This window comes from Pristis pectinata, chromosome 12 (assembly GCF_009764475.1).
Source record: "Pristis pectinata isolate sPriPec2 chromosome 12, sPriPec2.1.pri, whole genome shotgun sequence".
Taxonomy (NCBI): Eukaryota; Metazoa; Chordata; class Chondrichthyes; order Rhinopristiformes; family Pristidae; genus Pristis; species Pristis pectinata.
This window is the reverse complement of record NC_067416.1, coordinates 20938254-20957877: the sequence shown is the minus strand read 5'-3', so window position 1 is coordinate 20957877 and position 19624 is coordinate 20938254.

Sequence of the window (19624 nt, the reverse complement as noted above, 5' to 3'; positions counted from 1 at the left end):
CTAGATTAGATGGGTATCTTGGTTGAAGGGCTTGTTTCCGTGCTGTATTACTCTATGATTCCAACCACTGGAATATGTTTCCCTTGCTGTCCATTGACTATAGTTTTACCAGGTCTCCTTAATGCCACTCTCAGTCAAGTGTTGCCTTGATGACAAGGGCAATCACTCTTATCTCACCTGTGGAATTCAGCTCTTTGATCTTTGTTTGGACTAATACTGTGACAAGGTATGGAGCACAGTGGCCCTGGCAAAACCCAAACTGGACTTTAGTGGGCAGGTTATTATGGAGTAATACCAGTGTCAGCGACACCTTCCATATGATGATGATTGAGAGTAGAATGATTGTGCAGTAGTCGGTCAGATTGGATTGTCCTGCTTCATGTTAACAGGTTGTACTTGAGAGCTTTCCATATTGTTGACTAGATGCCAGTGTTGTGAATATGCTGGAACAGCTGGGCTGGAGGCATAGCTAGTTCTGGAGAGCATATCTTCAGTACAACAACTGGGATGTTATACGGTCCTATAGCCTTTCCTGGATCCAGTAATCTCAGCCATTTCTTGATATCATGTGGAGTGAATCGAATTGGCTGAAAACTTGCCTCTGTGACGGTGGGAATCTCAAGTCGAACTGGATTGTCCACTCCGTATTTCTGGCTGAAGACGGTTGTGAAATGCCTGGTCTTTATCACTGAAATGCAGGGCACCACCAATGCTGAGGAAGGGTATTTTCTTGGAGGCTCTTCCTCGTATGTCCATCACCATTCACAACTAGACTTGGCAGGATGGCAGAGCTTTGATCTGATCTGTTGCTCATGAGATCACTTAGCTCTATTGCTGCTGTTTTTTGCTGTTAATCATACCCGTAGTCCTGTGCTGCTGCTTCACCACCTCATTCTAAGGTATGCCTGGTGCTGCTTCTGGCATGCCCTCCTGCACTTCTTGTATATGGCCCTCAGGTGGTCTATCTGCTGGCAGGATAGCATGTTTCCAGAGATTGTGTTGGTGAAGTCTGTCCCTTTGCCTATAAACTGTGAATCTGTGAGGCTGAGAAGCACACAGGTTGTTGCTTAACATCAACCCTCTTGACTACCCTCTTGTCTGAGGGTCTTGACAACCCTCAGAAGTGATTTAACAAGAGAGTCAATTTCACTAAACCGCTATACCAACCCCTGCCACTTTTATAGGGGCCAAAAATTGCTGGACTTGCCAAGACTGATAAAACTAAACAGGACCATCAGGTTTGTTCATTGGCAGCCTTTGTGGGATCAAGATGATCTCAGAGGAAAGAAAAATAAAATGAAGAAGCCGAAAAGGGTGCTGCGTGAACATAGTACCAGAACAACTATGGCAATGAGGCCAATGTTGCAGTTCATGCTGCTGATGCTCTTGCTATGCACAAGTGGGCTAACCTGATTAGATTAATCAGTTTGCATAATTTATAGCCACTTTCACAGCCGAATTCATCAGGTGTGACAGAAGAGCAGAGGGCTCTTGGCTTCCTGTTGTCAGTGAGAGAGGTTACCAGCCTTTGAAGTGACAAGGATCAGAGGGCCTTATGCAATAGAGAATTGGTACTAAAGGTGGGCTTGCAGGTGAAGAGCAGTTGCTCAAATTTGCTTTATATAATTTTCAGTGATAGCCTCCATTGTGGCAACCATTTCAAGCAGCTGGTGTGTGTTTGTGACTGACCACAACTCTGATTGTTGGCAAGATCTGGCTACTGCCCTTGATTGAATAGGAAGGAGATGAATTTTGCCTCCAGCATGTCACAAGTGAGCTTCGAGCTGTGGAATACAGCAGATCTCAGCTGTTGTCCAGGATGGTTCAGATGTTAAAATGGTCGGGCCACTGTATCTTCACCTCCATGGGAAGAGTGGTCCATCATGGCACAATGGCTGCAGCAGGCAAGCACTAGTTTAGAAAATCTTAGCCACTGAATATGTTCCTCCTTGAAAATATGGAGATGGGAGCTTTGCTCCCAGACAACTCTTGACTTTTTATAAAGAGTCATAGAATCATAGAGTTGTACAGCACAGAAGCAACCCCTTCAGTCCACCACATTCATGCCAACCTTTTTTACCCATCTGTACTAATCCCATTTGCCCACATTTTAGGACTGTATCCTTCTATGTCTTACCTATTTAAGTGTCTGTCTAAATCCCTCTGAAATTTAATACTTGTATCTGATTTCACCATCTTTTCAGGCAGCATGTTCCAGGTATCAATCACTCTCTGTGTTTAAAGAAAACTTACCCTTCAGTTCCCCTTTGAAACTCCTTTTTGATACCCCTACCATGATCAGCTCTCCCGTACTCTTTCCTCACCCCTTGCTTTCGGGCTCTGTCCTGCTCCTAATCACGATGGAGGCCCACAGGAACACTGATGAAGCACCATATTTAAACTGTAAAAATGATGTGACCCAGACATTTCCAAAGTATGGCCTTGCAGTGTACAAGGTCAGCTCCAAGTCAATCCACAACAAATTGGGCCATTAAAGATCTCTTTAAATTAAAGAGCTGTGGATCTTCTTCCTGCTGCTTAGACTCAATTTCCTGTATTTGGTCCACAGTGTATACTCATTGATAATGAAGCATGACATGCATCAAATGAGAATAGCACGAAGCTTGACATCACTCCTGCAAACACCATGCAATTCAGGCTTGGGCATGCACGTAATGTGCACAGAAATGCATGAACCCATCCTACAAGTTGTGTTGCTCATGAGTTGCAAAGTAAGTTGTGCACCAATGGGAACTTGTAGTATATAGAAAACATGCGCTATGCTAACATTGATCTCCCAGTGTTTACTATTTCATGAATAACCCCTGTATTCTTATAAAACCCATGGAATATAGATCACGGTGAAACTAACATTTTGAGTTTTTCTTGCAAAATTTGTAAAACTCTGCCCTGAATTTAGTTACCTGTTAAAATAGATTCTGTGTTATCTATATCTGGGCATTTAGTTAATTTTCAGTTCCTGCAATATGCACCATTTGAGACAATGATTCACTGAAGGGATTGATTGCAAGTGCATTGGAAAGTTTATTTGCAGAGGAACTAAAACTGAATATTTATAATTGTAAAATGCTGGTTATATATAACACAGCTGTCTACACCAAACATGCTCCAATGACTTTCCTCCATTGTCCAACCCTGGCTTATCAATTTAATGGAAGCCAATGCACTTCAAGCAATATTTTCTTTATTCCTTACAACTCCCCCCAGATTCTCAGTTCCTCAGGTTCTGGCTTTATACTGCATCTTTTTTTCTACTCTAGTGTGCATTTACCCCACAATTTCGGAACTTGCACAGACTGGCTTCAACCAGACATTAGGCATCATTAATCTACATTTTGAATTGAAATAGTCTAACATAATAGAGGGCAAAAGAAAGTAAATGTGGCTTTTTCTTGGTTCCCTATGCTGGCCAACATACTATCTAATTGACATATGATTTCCAACCCACACACAAAAGCAATCTGTAATCAGTAAACATTCATGCAAATCCTACTTTTCCAGACCATCTTGTGTGAGATAGAGGAGATATTAATACATATGCTTGTAAACTGGCAAGTCTGCAAAGTTGGTTCTTATCCAATGGATACTTGATGTTGTGGTTGTACTTAATATTTTATTATGAAATCTTCTGCAGATGTAAAAGACATGAGATGAGCAGCAGCATGTTAAATATCAATACGAACGTGATTTATCAAGTTTTGATTATAGAACATAGAACATTACGGCACAGTACAGGCCCTTTGGCCCACAATGTTGTGCTAACATTTTATCCTGCTCTAAGATCTATCTAACCCTTCCCTCCCACGTAGCACCCCATTTTTCTATCATCTGTGTGTCTATCTAAGAGTCTCTTAAATGTCCCTAATGTACCTGCCCCACAAGCTCTGCAGGCAGTGCATTCCACGCACCCACCACTCTCTGTGTAAAAAAACTTACCCCTGGCATCCCCCTTATACCTTCCACCAATCACCTTAAAATTATGTCCCCTCGTGTTAGCCATTGTCGCACTGGGAAAAAGTCTCTGACTGTCCACTCAATTATGATTAGACTGTAGGGTATTTATCATATTGAACAACAGCTCCAGGAGAGCTCTTAATTAAAAAAAATGTTAGTGATGGCTTCCGTTGCCTTCTAGTCAGAAGGAGATCATTCGATGTAACCTTCGATTACTTTGAAACAGCGGAGGCTTGGTTTCCAGTGTTATTTCTCCAGAAGCACACTCGCTGTTCTCTTTTCCTGCACGTCACCCTTATCATTCTTACCAAATCTTACAACTTCAATCAATCCATAAACCTGATAGACCGAAGTGTAAAACACGTATTTATGGGGATCAATCAAAAAGATGAGCATCATAATTTTTTTTAACACTGATGGATTTTTTTCTTCATCTTTGAAATTATTTTGAACTCCAACACCATTAGCATGGTGGATCAATGATCAAAATTGTAGTCCATAAAATTACTTTGTAGCACAACACCTTTAAACTCTCCCAACATCTTTAATTGGATAAATCTGTGGGGCTCTCTGGAACTATCTGAAATGCTCTAATGCATTTTATCTTCTCACTGAGAACTTATGAAGTGAACTATAGCTGATGGATGTGGACAATTTAGCCGAGAAATTAGCTCGCATGGTGCTGAAAACTCTGTCTTACTTGATCAGATTTTTTTTCCTTGAGTACATTGCAATAGCAATTATTTCTGGGCGGAATCACACTAATCCCTAAATTGGACTAGGCATTTCCAGCTGTGATCCATGTTAGTTCATGTGATTTTTTTCAGAACATGCAACTGCTGACATTAGAGTTGTGCAATGTGTATTAATGTGTATTTCCATCCAAACACAATAACTATGAAGGAACAGCCTCACTCAATCCATGTGCATACGGTTTTCTCGCTTCTAAAAGGAGACACCGCTGACTTCAGAGGACTTGATATGGCAGCTTCATTTCTAGCTTAAGCACTTTCTAAAGCCCTCAGAGTGTGTAAAACTAACAGTGAGTGTTTAATCTAGCACTTACCAGCTGAACTATTCATTCAATGGGTGTCGCAGTGATAGGACTCCATTATGAGGTGTCAGAATGGGCATGGGATGCAACTCAGAGAGGACTGCGGACCTTGACTTAGGAGTCAACAACATGTCCATCTGCAAGTCGCTGCTCCTGGAAGTCCTCAGAGACACCATATCCTACCTGATCCTCTCTGTTCACCAGTGCATTTAGGGGCTCAAGTTTTCTAAGGCTGTCACTGAGGTATGTGATGTTCTGTGAATTCTCGTGTTTGGATTTATTTTGTGCTTGGGCTGCTCTCTCCATGGAGGTCAAGGTCGCATTGCTTCTGAACAGGATCATTCTAGGTAGCCACAGCCATTCTCAGCCACTTTCCTTAATTTGCTGTTCGCTGCCACACCAGAGAGGCCACTGAAGCACCATTTCCCCCAAAAATGATTTCACGGACTTTGATTTTAATGAAAGAAGATGGGATCTCGAGCAATGGGATTTGCCCGCATTGCTAGAGTCCCACAAGTGCAGGCTGACGTGAATATCCTGGAGCTTTTCATGGGCAGGAAGGATTTTCAATATTCAGGTGTTTATGGACCCTGAGAAGAATTTCTTGATGGTGAATGGCATGTTTCCAGGAAGTAAACATGTCTCCTCCATTTTGAGGGTGTCCACACTGCCAGACTGTTTTAGCAGGTTGCCAGGACCTGAGGATGATTGTTGGGGACAAAAGGCACCCTATAGTCCTGTGGCTACTCATTTGGTTTATTCTGTCAAGTCCAACAGGTGAGTACAGGTACAATGAGAACCATGTGAGTGCCCGGATATCATGCAGAGCTTCTCAAGTTGAGATGTCATTGTCCACATCAGCAGCTGCACCATCCTTATCGTACTCTGCTGCATGCTGCACAACCTTGCAAACTGCAGACGGAGCGAGCGTCAGAGGAAGAGCAGCAAGAAAAGTCGTATCCTGAGAGTCGTAATGCAGAGCCAGAGAGAGAGCAAGAGGAAGAAAGAGGCTACTAACATCCAAATCACTGCAAACTCAGCAACGATCCCAAAACTCCAGCCATTACCAACAAGATGTGGGGGAGAAGAAGCAATGCCCATGATCCCATCTAATCTTGCTTTGCAGTCCACTTGCACTGATTTTATTGAATGAGTTCCTGATTCAGTTACTTAAAGGACTTGCAACAAAATCTCAGTGTTTCCAAATGATTAGCATCTCACTTAAAGTACTCTGAACACTGCACAAAATATAGTTTCCTGTGATCTGCAAGTGTAAACAGTGATCAAGAGCTTGAATGTTTTGGGCTGCTGTTTATTATCAATGATGGTTTTTCACCCTTGTAGACAATACAGCTGAGAGTATTGCACATCACGACATACTGGTCAGCTTGGCATATAATGGGTAGGGAGATGCATTGAGGGGCTAATATTCAAAGCCAGTGATGTGCACACTCATGGAATTCCAAGTGAGTTGAAGCTGAAGATGGGAGCAATGCAGGCAAATCCCATCGTAGCAAATGAACATTTCAAGGTGCATGATGAGAACAAAATGATGAAGCTTCTTCAGTAGAAGCATTATGTTTCACTCTGTTCACTACAATTGGATGTGTTGACTGCATAAGTAATCGCTTCACCTAATGCTCTCTCACCCCTTCCCTTGACTTTCAATTCCATGCCTAAATGAGAGCTCCTAGAGAACAGGCAACGCAAAGCAGAGGTTTGGTCTTAACATGCAACATCACTCATATTCCTCATCTTCTCGTAAGAGTCCCTCCCTCACAAGTTGCCATTGTAAGGACATTCCTAGCAGGAGAGAAATGTCACACAATGGGAATCAACGTCACATTGAAAGCCATAATCAATGCCAGAATAACATGGCTTGCTACATAAGTCACCCCATTCATTTATTACAATCCACTAACTGTGGCCTTTCACTGATGGCCCAGGAACCCAGTGAATTAGGCAGGGCCTTTGTTCATCCTGAAAATCAAGATCCTAGATGTACATAGGATGCCAATTTAGTTTTGAAGGATAGTGAGACAATAAGTTTACTTTGCACACTCTGTCAGTTGAGAAGACAAAGAATAAGTGAAAATGAACAATATAGCCAGGGACTGTGGAAAGGATGAGCCTTGTGGCACAATTGTGGGACAACTACAGAAGTTAAAACCCACCTTCATATCCCTTAAATCTCATAAATATTTTTTTGCTCATCGTTTTATTTGACAGTATATTGCTCTCCCTTAATCAGAGCAGATAATTTGACAAGGACAAAGCAGGATTCCTGGACTTAACATGTTTGAAAATAACCTTAGCCCTGAAACAATGAAGGCAACAAAAGGTTGGCAGACACAAGAAATGAGAACAACTTCAGAGGCATCACACTACTTTGGTAATATCTCTCATGCCTTAAAATTCATTACCAGATATACAGATGTGGCCTTCCTGAGACACCCACACTGCGCACTGCCACCCACGAAAATAGTGATAATTGAATGCACTGCCATCACAGTGATGACAGTAATGAATCTCTCCTTCTATCACAGGCAGATGCTTGTGAATAAATACTAGCAATCCTATTTTCCATAATGATTAGTTTAAACTACTACATATAGCATATTTCACATACTTCGGGATAATGACATAGAATTTATTCCTTTTCAATATGCAGCCAATATGATTAATGGAGAAAATCAAATACATTGGATTTGCAGTGGGTCAAATCATCTTTAGGTAAGAAAATGCTTAGCCTATGATGTGTGCCAGAAAACTCTTTATTGGATAAATATAAATTAAAACATTATTTTCTACAAGATGAAGAAAAGCTAAGCTTTAAAGAATATTTCTTTCAAGCAAACTCACTGTCTAAAGCATTACATTTTTCATTCCCATATTGTTAATGTAACTACTAATGCCTCAAGTAATTCTGGTCAGGATCTTCATTTCATTTTAGATTTAATATAACTGCAAACATAAAGCTTCACCTTGCAATACTTTCAAATTCATTTCGTCTGTATGGCTGTCATTTAGAAGTTAACAGGCTGCTAAAAAAAGTCAAGAAATTAACAACCTTAAACAATTGCAACAGTCTCAGAGTAAAGACAGACAAGAATGGAGTGTGTAGGAGGATATTGATTACATCAGACAGACGCAGCAGGGAGAATACTGTTCACAGCAGATGGCTTTGTACAGAGAAAAATCCAAAATATACTGTACAGTGAGAAAATACGTGTGCCTGCACAAGACGTCATTAAAAGATTAACTTCATTGTTAACACAAAAGCTGACACTCTTTATCCTTTTCTGAATCTTCCTGTTCCTTTCTTGTGTTTAACTGTAAGTTTCCTTCTCAAAATGGCATTTGCTTTTTATTTGCTCATGTGATGTGGCTGGTAATGGCAAAGCCAGCATTTATTGTCCATCCTATCCTGTCTTCAAATGATGGAGACGGTGAAGAGTCTACCACATTGGGGAGTCAGGAGTCAAATATATGCCAGACTGGGTTTGGATGGCACATTACCTTCTCTGAAGGCTGCAGGTTAACCACATTTTATTTATATAACAATCTGGTGGTTTCATGGCTACCGTTATTGATTTCAACATCTTATTTCCAAATATATTTAAGTACTTGAATTTAAGTTCCCAACTTCTCGGACTTGACATGTTTGAAAAATAACCTTAGCTCTGAAACAATGAAGGCAGCAAAAGATAGGCAGAGACAAGAAATGAGAATGGCTTCAGTGGCACCCCTTTGGTAATACCTATCGTACCTTCAAAATCATTACCAAATATACACTCGTGGCCTTCCTGAGACACCCACAATCTATATTGGTGGGATTCAAACTCATTTTCCGAGACCAAAATTCCAGTCACTTAACCACTGGATCCAATCAAAAACAGATGTGGCCTCGTGATTTTTTTTTAGGCAGCTTATACATGTATGGTCATATCTAATATTTATTTTAAAATTAATATACTATAAATATTTTTCCTGAAAAATAACATAATTCTATATTTGTATTCAGTTGGGTACTTAAGTTCCACCATCTGGTGTTATCACTCTGATGAGAAACCAGTGATCCTACAATCATCTCCTGACATTTGGTTTCACTGAACTCAATGGAACCGATCATGTGGAGGTGAGTGGAACTGTGGCCACTGTTGCAGCTCCTGTTTAGCACTAGCACCCAAAGGTGTTCTTGGTGTCCGTGGATGCTTCACTGGAGGCTTATACACCTGGCACGATGAGGTATAATGGCCACTTGTCCACCTAGCTGGAGTCCTCATCAGTGTTCCTGAATCCAACCTGCTGCTTCGGGATTGATGATAAGGACATAAGAAATAAGAGCGAGAGTGGGCCATTTGGTCACTTGAGCTGCTCCACCATGTCATGATTATAACTGATCAGATACTAGGGAGGTCTCCTTTCTGTCCACCACAGGGAACATCATCACCAGGATCCTTCTCATCCACCTCCTCCAATGGTCGGAGATCTACTTCCTAATCCACCCAGAGGCACACTGGACATGATTGATCTTCTTTGTGCAACAGTGGCAAGAAAATTGCAGGGAGCAGCACCAGACACTATTGGCTTTCTCAATCTCACCAAAGTCTTTGTCTCTGTTGGGAGGGACCCAACCTCTAATTCAGTTGCCCACAGAAATTCATCTCTATTTCATGTTAGATTCATGATCTCATGCAGGCTGCAATATTAACCAATAGGTCTACAACAGGACCAATCTCGGTGAAGAGCAGTGTCATAAAATGTTACATCAAGGGCGGCACGGTAGTGTAGCGGTTAGCGTAACACTATTACAGCACCAGTGATCGGGATTCAATTCCTGCTGCTGTCTGTAAAGAATTTGTACGTTCTTCCCGTGACTGCGTGGGTCTCCTCGAGGTGTTCCAGTTTCCTCCCACATTCCAAAGGCATACGGGTTAGTGGGTATAATTGGGCGGCGTGGGCTTGTTAGGCCGGAAGGTCCTGTTACTGTGCTGTATAAATAAAGTTTTAAAGTTTTAAATTACCCTGACTCTTCTCTCAATCTTTCTTGCCACAATTTTGCTCTTCACCTCCAATAAGCTTCCCACAGTGATATAAATGACACCTTGTGATATAAATGACACCTGTTGGTGCTAGTTTTCCAGAATGGAAGTTTGTTCGATGGAAGGACTGTAATCCGAACTCCATGTCATTCTAACAAACCTTTACCTTTCTTTAGATGTTAAAGCAGAAATATCTTCATAATTGTAAAGAAAAAGTTGTCACAGGCTACTTGTGCATTTTTCTTAAAAGAACTAGCAACAACAACTGAGATATTATTGAGTAGTAAATTAAATGATTTAAATTTCATAGCGCTGGGAAGCATGGCACATGCTTTGATTAAGTACAGGACAAAAACATATGTGTTTAAACTTCACCATCATGATTTCAGAACAAATGAGAAGCTGTTCAAACCATGGCAACTACACTCCAGAATGAAGGTTACCTGAACCTCAGTATTCCAACTGCAGTGAGCAGATGACATGTGCTTGTGCATGCTCAGAGGTGGAGCTTTGAACCATTGTCAAAGCTTTCACTGAAGCATAGTATGAGCTTTACATTCAACATCTGCAAAACGGAGATTTTCCATCAACCTGCTCCCACTACACCACACTCCCTCTGACAATAAAGGTTCATGGTGAGACCCTGGAAAATGTGGGCCTCTTCCTATATATTGGGAGCTACTTCTCAGCAAAGGCAGAAATCGATGATGAAATTCACCACCACCTTCAATGTGCCAGCAGAGCCTTCGGTCAATTAAGGAAAAGGTAATTGAAAATCAAGACTTCAGACTTGGCACAAAACCTATTGTCTGCCAGGCAGAAATGATCCCTGTCCTCCTATGTACTTCTGAATCCTGGACTCCCAGCAACAGGTTGTCTCAAAGCACTGGAAAAACCACTAACATTGCTTCTTCCAAATCCACAGGACGAACATGTGAACCAAAGTCAATGTCCACTCCCACACCAACAACCCAGATTGAGACCCTACTTTCTCCAAGCTAGCTACATTGGACAGGCCATGTCATTTGGCTGCACGGCACCAGACCCATGAAACAAACATTTGAACCTTGCTCTGTCATGAGAAAAGAGATTACCAGGTGGAGAGAGGAAAAGATTCAAGGATGTACTCAAAGCTTGCTTGATGAAGTCCCACTGAGTCCTGGGAATCTCTGGCCCAGCACCAGGCTAAGTAGAGAAGGAGCATTTGGAATGATATTGAGAATCTCAAAGCCATGTATCAGGAGCACAGAGAGGCACTGTGCGAGTGGAGGAAGGGGTGCACCATCTCACGAACTGAACACCTACCACCTACCCCATCATTTACACCTGGCTTGACGTTGGCGAAGTCTGTGTTTCCCACATTGGCCTCACTAGTCACCTCAGAAACAACAAAGCCAAAGTGAATGGAAGCCACCCTCAATCCCTAGGGACTGCAGAAGAAGAAAAGGAGGCTGTCAATTGTGAAGCCTTCCCCTCCAATATTAAGAGACAAAAGTAAGCACATCAGCTCTGCCCTAAAATGCGAATACTAGATAAAGTGTTAAATGGTTTTTGTTGGGTGTATGCAGAACTGCTTTAGAAATATTGATCTGTCTTTGTGCTGCATCCAGCTGATGGAATAGAAGTTCCTTGTGATTTGGGGAACAGCTGGTAGTTTCAAAAGGCCAGGAAGCAGCATGGTAGAGCCTGATGAGGTCAAGAAACAACATGTGATAGTCTGGCTTAGGGAAAGATGGCTAATGGCTGGTTTGAGATGTCACTGTTTTGATCTTTACCTGGTGGAATTCCCCAACTGTTGAAGAATGATAGGACGATAACAGCGCAGGAGAACCTTTGAATCCCTTCTACAGCAGTAATGTAGCTAGTCTCATTCCCCTGCACTTGCAATTGTTTTTTTCTATATTCAAATCCTTTAGGAATATATCTACCACTTTTAAGCAAAGAATTTCAGATGCTAAACACTCACTGTGTGAATGTTACCTGTCCAATATTTGGAGTGGTCTCTGTTTTGCAGCCCAGAGATTTATTCTGATGTAATAAATATGTGATAAGCTTATGACAAGCTGCATTTCAGTATTGTGAAATATGATATCCATAAAACAAACTGACAACAGCTTTGCACAGCATTTGCCTTCCTTTATACTATTAACAAATGTATATAGTAAAATTGCAATGCTATTCAGCTATGTAAATGAGCATTTAAACTGCAATCTTTCTGTGACAGAAATTTTCAGTTAATAAAGTGTATTTTGTAATATGTCTCAATAAATTGGTCCAATTATTTGACTTCATGAATAAGTTAGGCATGAGATTCTCATTCAGCTGAAAAGTGCCTCAGCTTCATGAAGGTGGCATGCATTCTATGAGAAGTAAGTTTATTTTAGAGTAACCTTAATTTGCATGCCTGATCTTAATTAACTGTATCTCTAGTGGCATAACAATTATTTTCCAGAAATTCAAGTACATGGAACTTAAAGTGATGACTTATAAAGAATCATTTAGTTTTAGTTGATCTAAATTAAAATATAACTTAATTCAAACTGGTTAAATCCATTAGGTATTGAGCACAATGAATGTTCCATCTTGTTGTGGGCAGATAAAAGTAACACTGAACAGTTTGAGAAACAAATGACTTTCCACTGCCCCCACCGTCGATGCAACACCTGCCCCTACATCACGTCCATCACCTCCATCCAGGGACCCAAACAGTCTTTTCAGGTGAGACAGAGATTCACCTGCACTTCCCTTAATATCATCTACTGCATTTGGTGTTCCAAGTGTGGCCTCCTCTACATTGGTGAAACCAAACGCAGACTAGGTGACCGTTGCAGAGAACACCCGCGCTCTGTCCATAATCGTGATCTGCATCTCCCCATTGCCAGTCACTTCAACTCCCCGTCCTCCACTGCCAGGAGAACTCCAAGCGCAAACTGGAGGAACAAAACTCACTTTCTGTCTTGGAACCTTACAGCCTGACGCATGAATATTGCATTCTCCCACTTTAAGTAATCCCCAAACCCCTTCCCACCCACCCACACCACCCCCCCCACCATGCCTCTTTTTTTCTTCCCTTTCTTAGCCTATCTCTCTTTTTTCTAATGTCCCCTTTTGTTTTCTCTGCTACCTTTGACCCATGCCCCGGTGGATCTGCTCTCTCCTCCTTCCCCACACCTGCCTATCACTATTTCTTACATGCATCTACCTATCACCACCTTGTGTCCACCCCACCTCCCCCCTCTTTGTCCACCAATCACTGCTCTGCTTTTCTCTCCTATACATTGGGCTTCCCCTTTTCCTATCTTCAGTCCTGAAGAAGGGTCCTGACATGAAATGTTGACCGCCTGCTTTTCTCCACGGATGCTGCCTGGCCTGCTGAGTTCATCCAGCATCATAGTGTTTTTCATCTGAACAGTTTGAATAGGTAATCATGCTCAAGTAGGAGTCACCAGACTTCTGATGTATGTGACACACTCTGAGGTATTGAAGTGATGACTTGTTGCTGATGTAGTACTTGTTAATTGGGGTTTTGCACTTATACAATATTCAAATTCAGCTATCATTCATATAAATGGGTGTGTATTGCACAAATAGTTGCATGTATGTCCATCTTGATGCGTCAGGTATCTAATAGACACACGCAACAGATTATGGTCTTCATTTATAAGAAGAGGCTAGAATTTCCAGGAATTACTAATTATGAGAATTTTATTTTTTTCCTTTGTAAAATTCTATTTGTTAACCTGATCTTAAAGTAGTAATGTGTATGCTTGTATTTTGCATCTCAATTAGGAAGGTTTTGTGAAGTAATCTAATTCTCATACTGTGACACAAATTACTTTTAATAGTGGGTTATTTTAAATTTCACTGAACTTGCTCAATTAATCTTTCTCCATGTTCTAGCCTTCAAATAAAGTTTAGTTTTGCTTTGCCTTTCTGTTTTGGAACTGAGTTCTATTGGTTGTCTTCCAATGTAAGTTTTTAAAAAATGTATGAAGATATAAAGTCAGATACATAGAAAGGGACATTGAGCTTGTCCTGTCATTTGCTTCTGTACAATGCGTACCCTTCCCCCACAAATTTCTCCTTCCTTCCATGCAGTCTTGAAGACAGTAATTCATGCAGAAACAAGGTGCTGGCAATTCTCCAGCATTTTTCCAAGGGAACTTTCTGTACTCTGCATCCAGGCAGGCTAGACGACTGTGGGAAATTTGACAGCTGAATCTGTTGCTGTTGTAGTTTGACATTCACAAACTAGCGCTCTTTGGTATGGTCATAAGACTACAAACAGCAATGGTAACCCTGAATAATTGGGACACCCTACTGCCAATCAACTGAGATTGGCGATCTGATCTTGGTTACTGATCAGAGGCTCCAGGTCTGTAGGGCACAGTACTGAACAAGCTGATATTTTTAATCACTGAGAAACCTAATAAGAATCATCTCTCCTTTTTTGGTGATATATGTATTCAGCAACCTTGTGAGTAACTGAGTCAAAACTACTGCCCAATTGCTTATGTTTCTATTGCTGAGTAACAAGAACTTGGAGTGTTTTTTATAATTAATTGTGGGCAGGCTTTCTCATTAATGTTAGTAATAGTGCAGAAATACAAATATCTCCTTTCACTTAAGGTTTTTTCACCGTGTCAGACTGGTAAGTGTTAACGATTCCTGCCTAACCTTCCTTTTCCAATTTTGTGACGGTTGTGCATTTTCCGGAGGAAGCCTCCACCACTTGTTATTGTTCAGTTTATTAGATTGTCCTCCCATTTCAACTATTGATATCCTTAAGCCTCCAGGACAACTGCTCAGAATCAATCTTCATCTGCATGCTTTGGTATCTTACCTACTGAGGCGCCCAAACTCTTAAGTCTTCATGTCTGCTGCCTTGTGTTCTACTTTTCACATATGCTTGGATACAGAATCATTGGTTAATCATTTAAATGACCCAGATAAATGTTTTCACAGCCTATTCTATCACAAAAGGCAACAACTTGATGATGGATACAGGACAGGGGACACATAGAACGGCCAAATAGAATCTCCATAAGTGGCTGGTGGAATTTCAGCATTCTTTTCTTTATGACAGGACAGTCTAGCCTGCAAATTGTTTGTTGTGCAGCCAAGATCTGACACCTCCACTTAACTATATGAGGTGCCAATTCCACATCTGCTTCCCCAGATCTTTTACAGGATCTCATCATGTGCCTAGTTCTCATCTACTCAATCTGTACCCCTTAAGTGGCGCCCCTCTGCTGCAGAGCGCTAAGGGAAGATATTAGTAACTGCTCATCAGTACTTTCAGAGGTAACTGCAAGATCCTGCTGTCACTACTTTCTCAGCTGAGTCCTGTCTTGCACCATTTGAAAGAGAGAATCTACTTTATTGTCCCTCTTGTGAGGGAAGTGATCACTGGTGAAGAGTGCAAGGAAAGCCATATCTTTGACAACCGACTGAAGGCACTGCACTTCCACATCCCCAATCCCAATAGTAAACCCAAGGTTAGTGCTCTTGATCCTCTTGATATGCTGTTAAGTATTGTGTGTATATCCATCTGCCTTGATGTTCTTGGAATTATCTGTTGACAGGAACAAAAAGGTTGATTCCATTCCAGACTGGTTTCAGTGAAAGCCAGAATTCTAAATATCTTATTTTGCTTTGACCATTCGGACCTTGGTTGCAATGTGCTCAGCCTCAGAAGGTGTTTGGGTGCAAAATGGAGTAGGCTCAGACTCTGGGTTTAACTGGGCTCAGGTCAGGCCACCAGTGTTGATGTATCCTTGCATATAATGTCTGACTTCCCTTCCTGTGCAAATGATCCTAACTCTGAAAGATAGAACTAGACCTATACTCTGGTGTAGTGTTGAGCGTGCAGTGGTTTGGTCCAGTAAATTTATGCCAGTACTGTGTGTTCCAAGGAATTTCCAAGATAAAAGCTGTGTGTTGTCTCTGAAATGGTTAAGCGCAGGACTTGTCGGTGTTTCTTGCCTTGGCTTGAAGCATACTTTTTCTCTTTTATTTCTCAGCAGTGATTAATGCAGGGGATATTTTAAACTGTACAGATTCCTCAAGAATTCACTCAGCTGGATTGGAGCCATAAATGAGCTGTGTCCAAAATGCCCATGTTTTACTGTGATCAGGGAAGAAGCAGGTGCTCCATGAGCAAGAAGCTCACAGGCACATTTCCAAGGGCTAAGTATTGTATCACTTTCAGTTTGGTGCATTTTAATGATTTAATTTACATATTATTAGATGTGCTTCTAAGGACAGATTCAAAAAAATGAAAGGGCTAATTTTATATGCAGTGTAAAATGGGGTGATAAGTCAGCTGGACCTACATGAACCCATTAGCAGGAACCCCAAGTTATTTTCAGTTGCGATCTATAACTTCAGCAGCAGCCACGCAAAGCAGAAGGTTAAAAACTAGATCCCTCCATCAGATGGGCAAACATAACAAGAAGATAGCAGTAACAGAATGGGGAAAACTCAGCAGATCATCAGCAGCCAACTGCAGTATAACTGCAGGAACAGGAGCAGCTTTCTCACCAAAAAAGATCCATTGACTACTCCTCTCTCATTTGGAAAAAAGCCCAGGAATCTTTTTAATGTCCAGTGTAAGGTTCACTGCCAAATTCCAGCTGAAGTTTTCTGATTGGATCCTTCCACCAGTATTGGGACCTGGTCTGGAGATGTTTAAATAGCCTCTGCCTACCATGAGTGGAACAGATGGATATTTATTAGCAGGCCTGACTGAAAGTTGTTCCGCTGTGTCTTTGTATCCAATAGATGATCGTGAATTCCTCACTATTTCCAAGCGTCATCTACCTCTTAAACAATGAGCAGGCGATGGATGAAACTCCCCTCTGCCCTGGTGCCCATTGCTTGCTCTTAGAGGCCATTAGTATTCTATATATTGCTAACCTTGCCTGCCATTTATTCTTCTCAACTGCTATTAGATAAAGCCTTCTAAAAGCTTTCCAAATATACATCTGATCATGGTTATTCATGAAATCTTTGATTTAGAAAGAGATATACTTCTTAGCTGATTCATTTGATGTATTTACACTTGACCAATGAATTCTATGCTAGGACAATAAATAAAAATATGCATTCTTTGATATCTTGCGATGCAGTTTGCAAATTAAGGATATCTGATTGCTGAATTAAAAACATTTATTGCAGAATGTAAACATTAATATCTCATTAATATGTTCATATTGGCATTTCTCTGCATCATATGGGTTTGATGACTGGCACATATGTTACCTTTCATCTCTCATTATCTACAATCTCTCTTTATTATATAACTGGGTGCATTATTCATCTGTCAAAAGTATAGGAATAAAAAATACATTATTAACATAACATACAGATTGTTAGTCCACTTTTGAGTTCTAAGGTATCAAGATCTGTGATAGATAGCAGAAAGGCCACATATTGGCTGGTGCATGAGGTTCAAAAATGCACATTAGCAGCTTTTCAATTAAGATTGTTTAACATTCATGGGTAGCTAGAATAAAGGCAGCTTTGTTCTGAATTTGGATACATTATATTCAAACTTAATGCTTGATCCTGACATCGGATGCCCTGATAGTAGACAGACATTATTGTACATTGAATCAACATGAATTTTGAACCTTTCAGGCAAGTGTAGTTAATATGCTAGTGCTTGTAATGCAAATATCCTCAGTGGTAGAGCAATGAATTTAAAATATCAGGCTTCAAAATTACTGTGACACTTAGAACAAAGGAGCCAGTTTATGTAGCCATCCAATTAAGATTTCATGAAAGGTGATGCAACTCTGCTGAATATGTATAGTAGGCATTGTGTTCCTAGTCATGATTAGCTGGAGAAACAAAACACAAAATGGGAGTTTTGGAATGGGATCTTTGTCAATCAAATGAGATCAATAATTAAACCAAAGAAAGGCAAATGATTGCTGAGATGCACACAATACACAGATCTCCCAGTTTTATATTTATAAATTCTAATCAGGCAATTTATATTCCATATTCCCAAAATTTTAACTGTAGAGATAGAACAAATCTTTTTTACGATAAAATGGAGACTGCAAAGAGGACTCATTAAACCAACTTGAAAGACAAATGGATCAAGGGAAAAACAGATATGACACAATAAGTAGTCAGTGATAGATGTAAATGAAGTTGAACAGATGTGTTGTGGGTTTCCATATAAAGGGACAACTTTTCTGTCTGGGTACCAGTGCTCTTGTCACACATACTGGATTTCTCCAGTGTAGTCCCAAAGTCCAGCATAGGAAGGGGCTTAAGTTGACGGCTCCTCTGCCGGCTGCCCCTGCCATTGTACTGATGAACTCCCCATGGCGTTCAAGAACTTGACCTTCTGCAGACTTGCCTGTCTAGGGTGGGAGAGCTGCCTGTTGCCCTTGTGCCAGGTCAAGTTCTGCAGCCACATTAGAGCCCAAAGGAAGAGATAGCTGCTGGGAGAATGGTGTCAATATTTTTATTTGATTTAATTCGGTTAGTCTCAAAGTATTTAGGAATGTGTTTTTTAACAGCTGAATTTAAATATACTCAGTAATGTCATTTTTTTTATTTATTAATACTATCCTGAGGTTATTGAATACCTATTCAAAAACCCCAGGCTCAGATAGCCCGGGAGTTTGGGAAGTAGGGCGTCACTGACTGAATCATTCAGCAAGTGCAGCTGGGAGAAGCTATGCACTGCAGTACTCTGTGTTGGCTCATGCTGGTGTGCTGGGAGCAGGACTCCCAATGAAAAGAGATAGCATGGTCCAATGGGTGGTAGGAGAGATCTCAGAGTAGGTGGCAGATCTGCCCCAGTGTTCACTTTATGAATATTAAAATATTCTCACAGGAACCAAGGTGGCACTCCAGCTGACAATTCAGAGGAGTCATTTTGATTACTAAATAAACGTGACACTTTACTAATGGCTGCTGTCATGTATTGCATATTTTTCAGAAATATGAAATTTGAATATAATCAACAGCTTCATTATTTTGACACATTCAATCACCTTATGAAAATGTTAGACTTTTTCCAATTCATCAGTTCGAAACTGACATCCATATTGGGATAATATTTTATACGCCCTGAGATTTAGGGGAAGATGTCAAATGACCTTATTGTTGTTCAGGGGTTTTCTAATCTTTCTAGTCTTTCAAGTCAAACTATGCATCCAATGAATATTCAACAGATCTAGTATCAACCTCTCATGCAAATTTCATGGTACAGTTTCTAAATTGCATTCTAAGTTCTGTGTGTCATAAAATTTTTACAGATTCAGACTGTAACAAGTTAATTGTTTCAGTACTGAAGTTATCATGTGATTTGCAGTACAAGTTATAACATTCTCTGTCTCAAAGCTGCAGTGATTCCAAAGAATTGCTGAAGCAAAGTTTCATGATTGCTCTTTGCTCTACAGTCAGCAGTGAGGTGAGATTTCTTTTTAATAATAGGTTACTTTGCACTAGAGTTCTAACCTTTCATGGACAAAAATATAGAAATCCCCAGGCAAAAATAAATCTAAATAGTTATGGTAAAGACGCA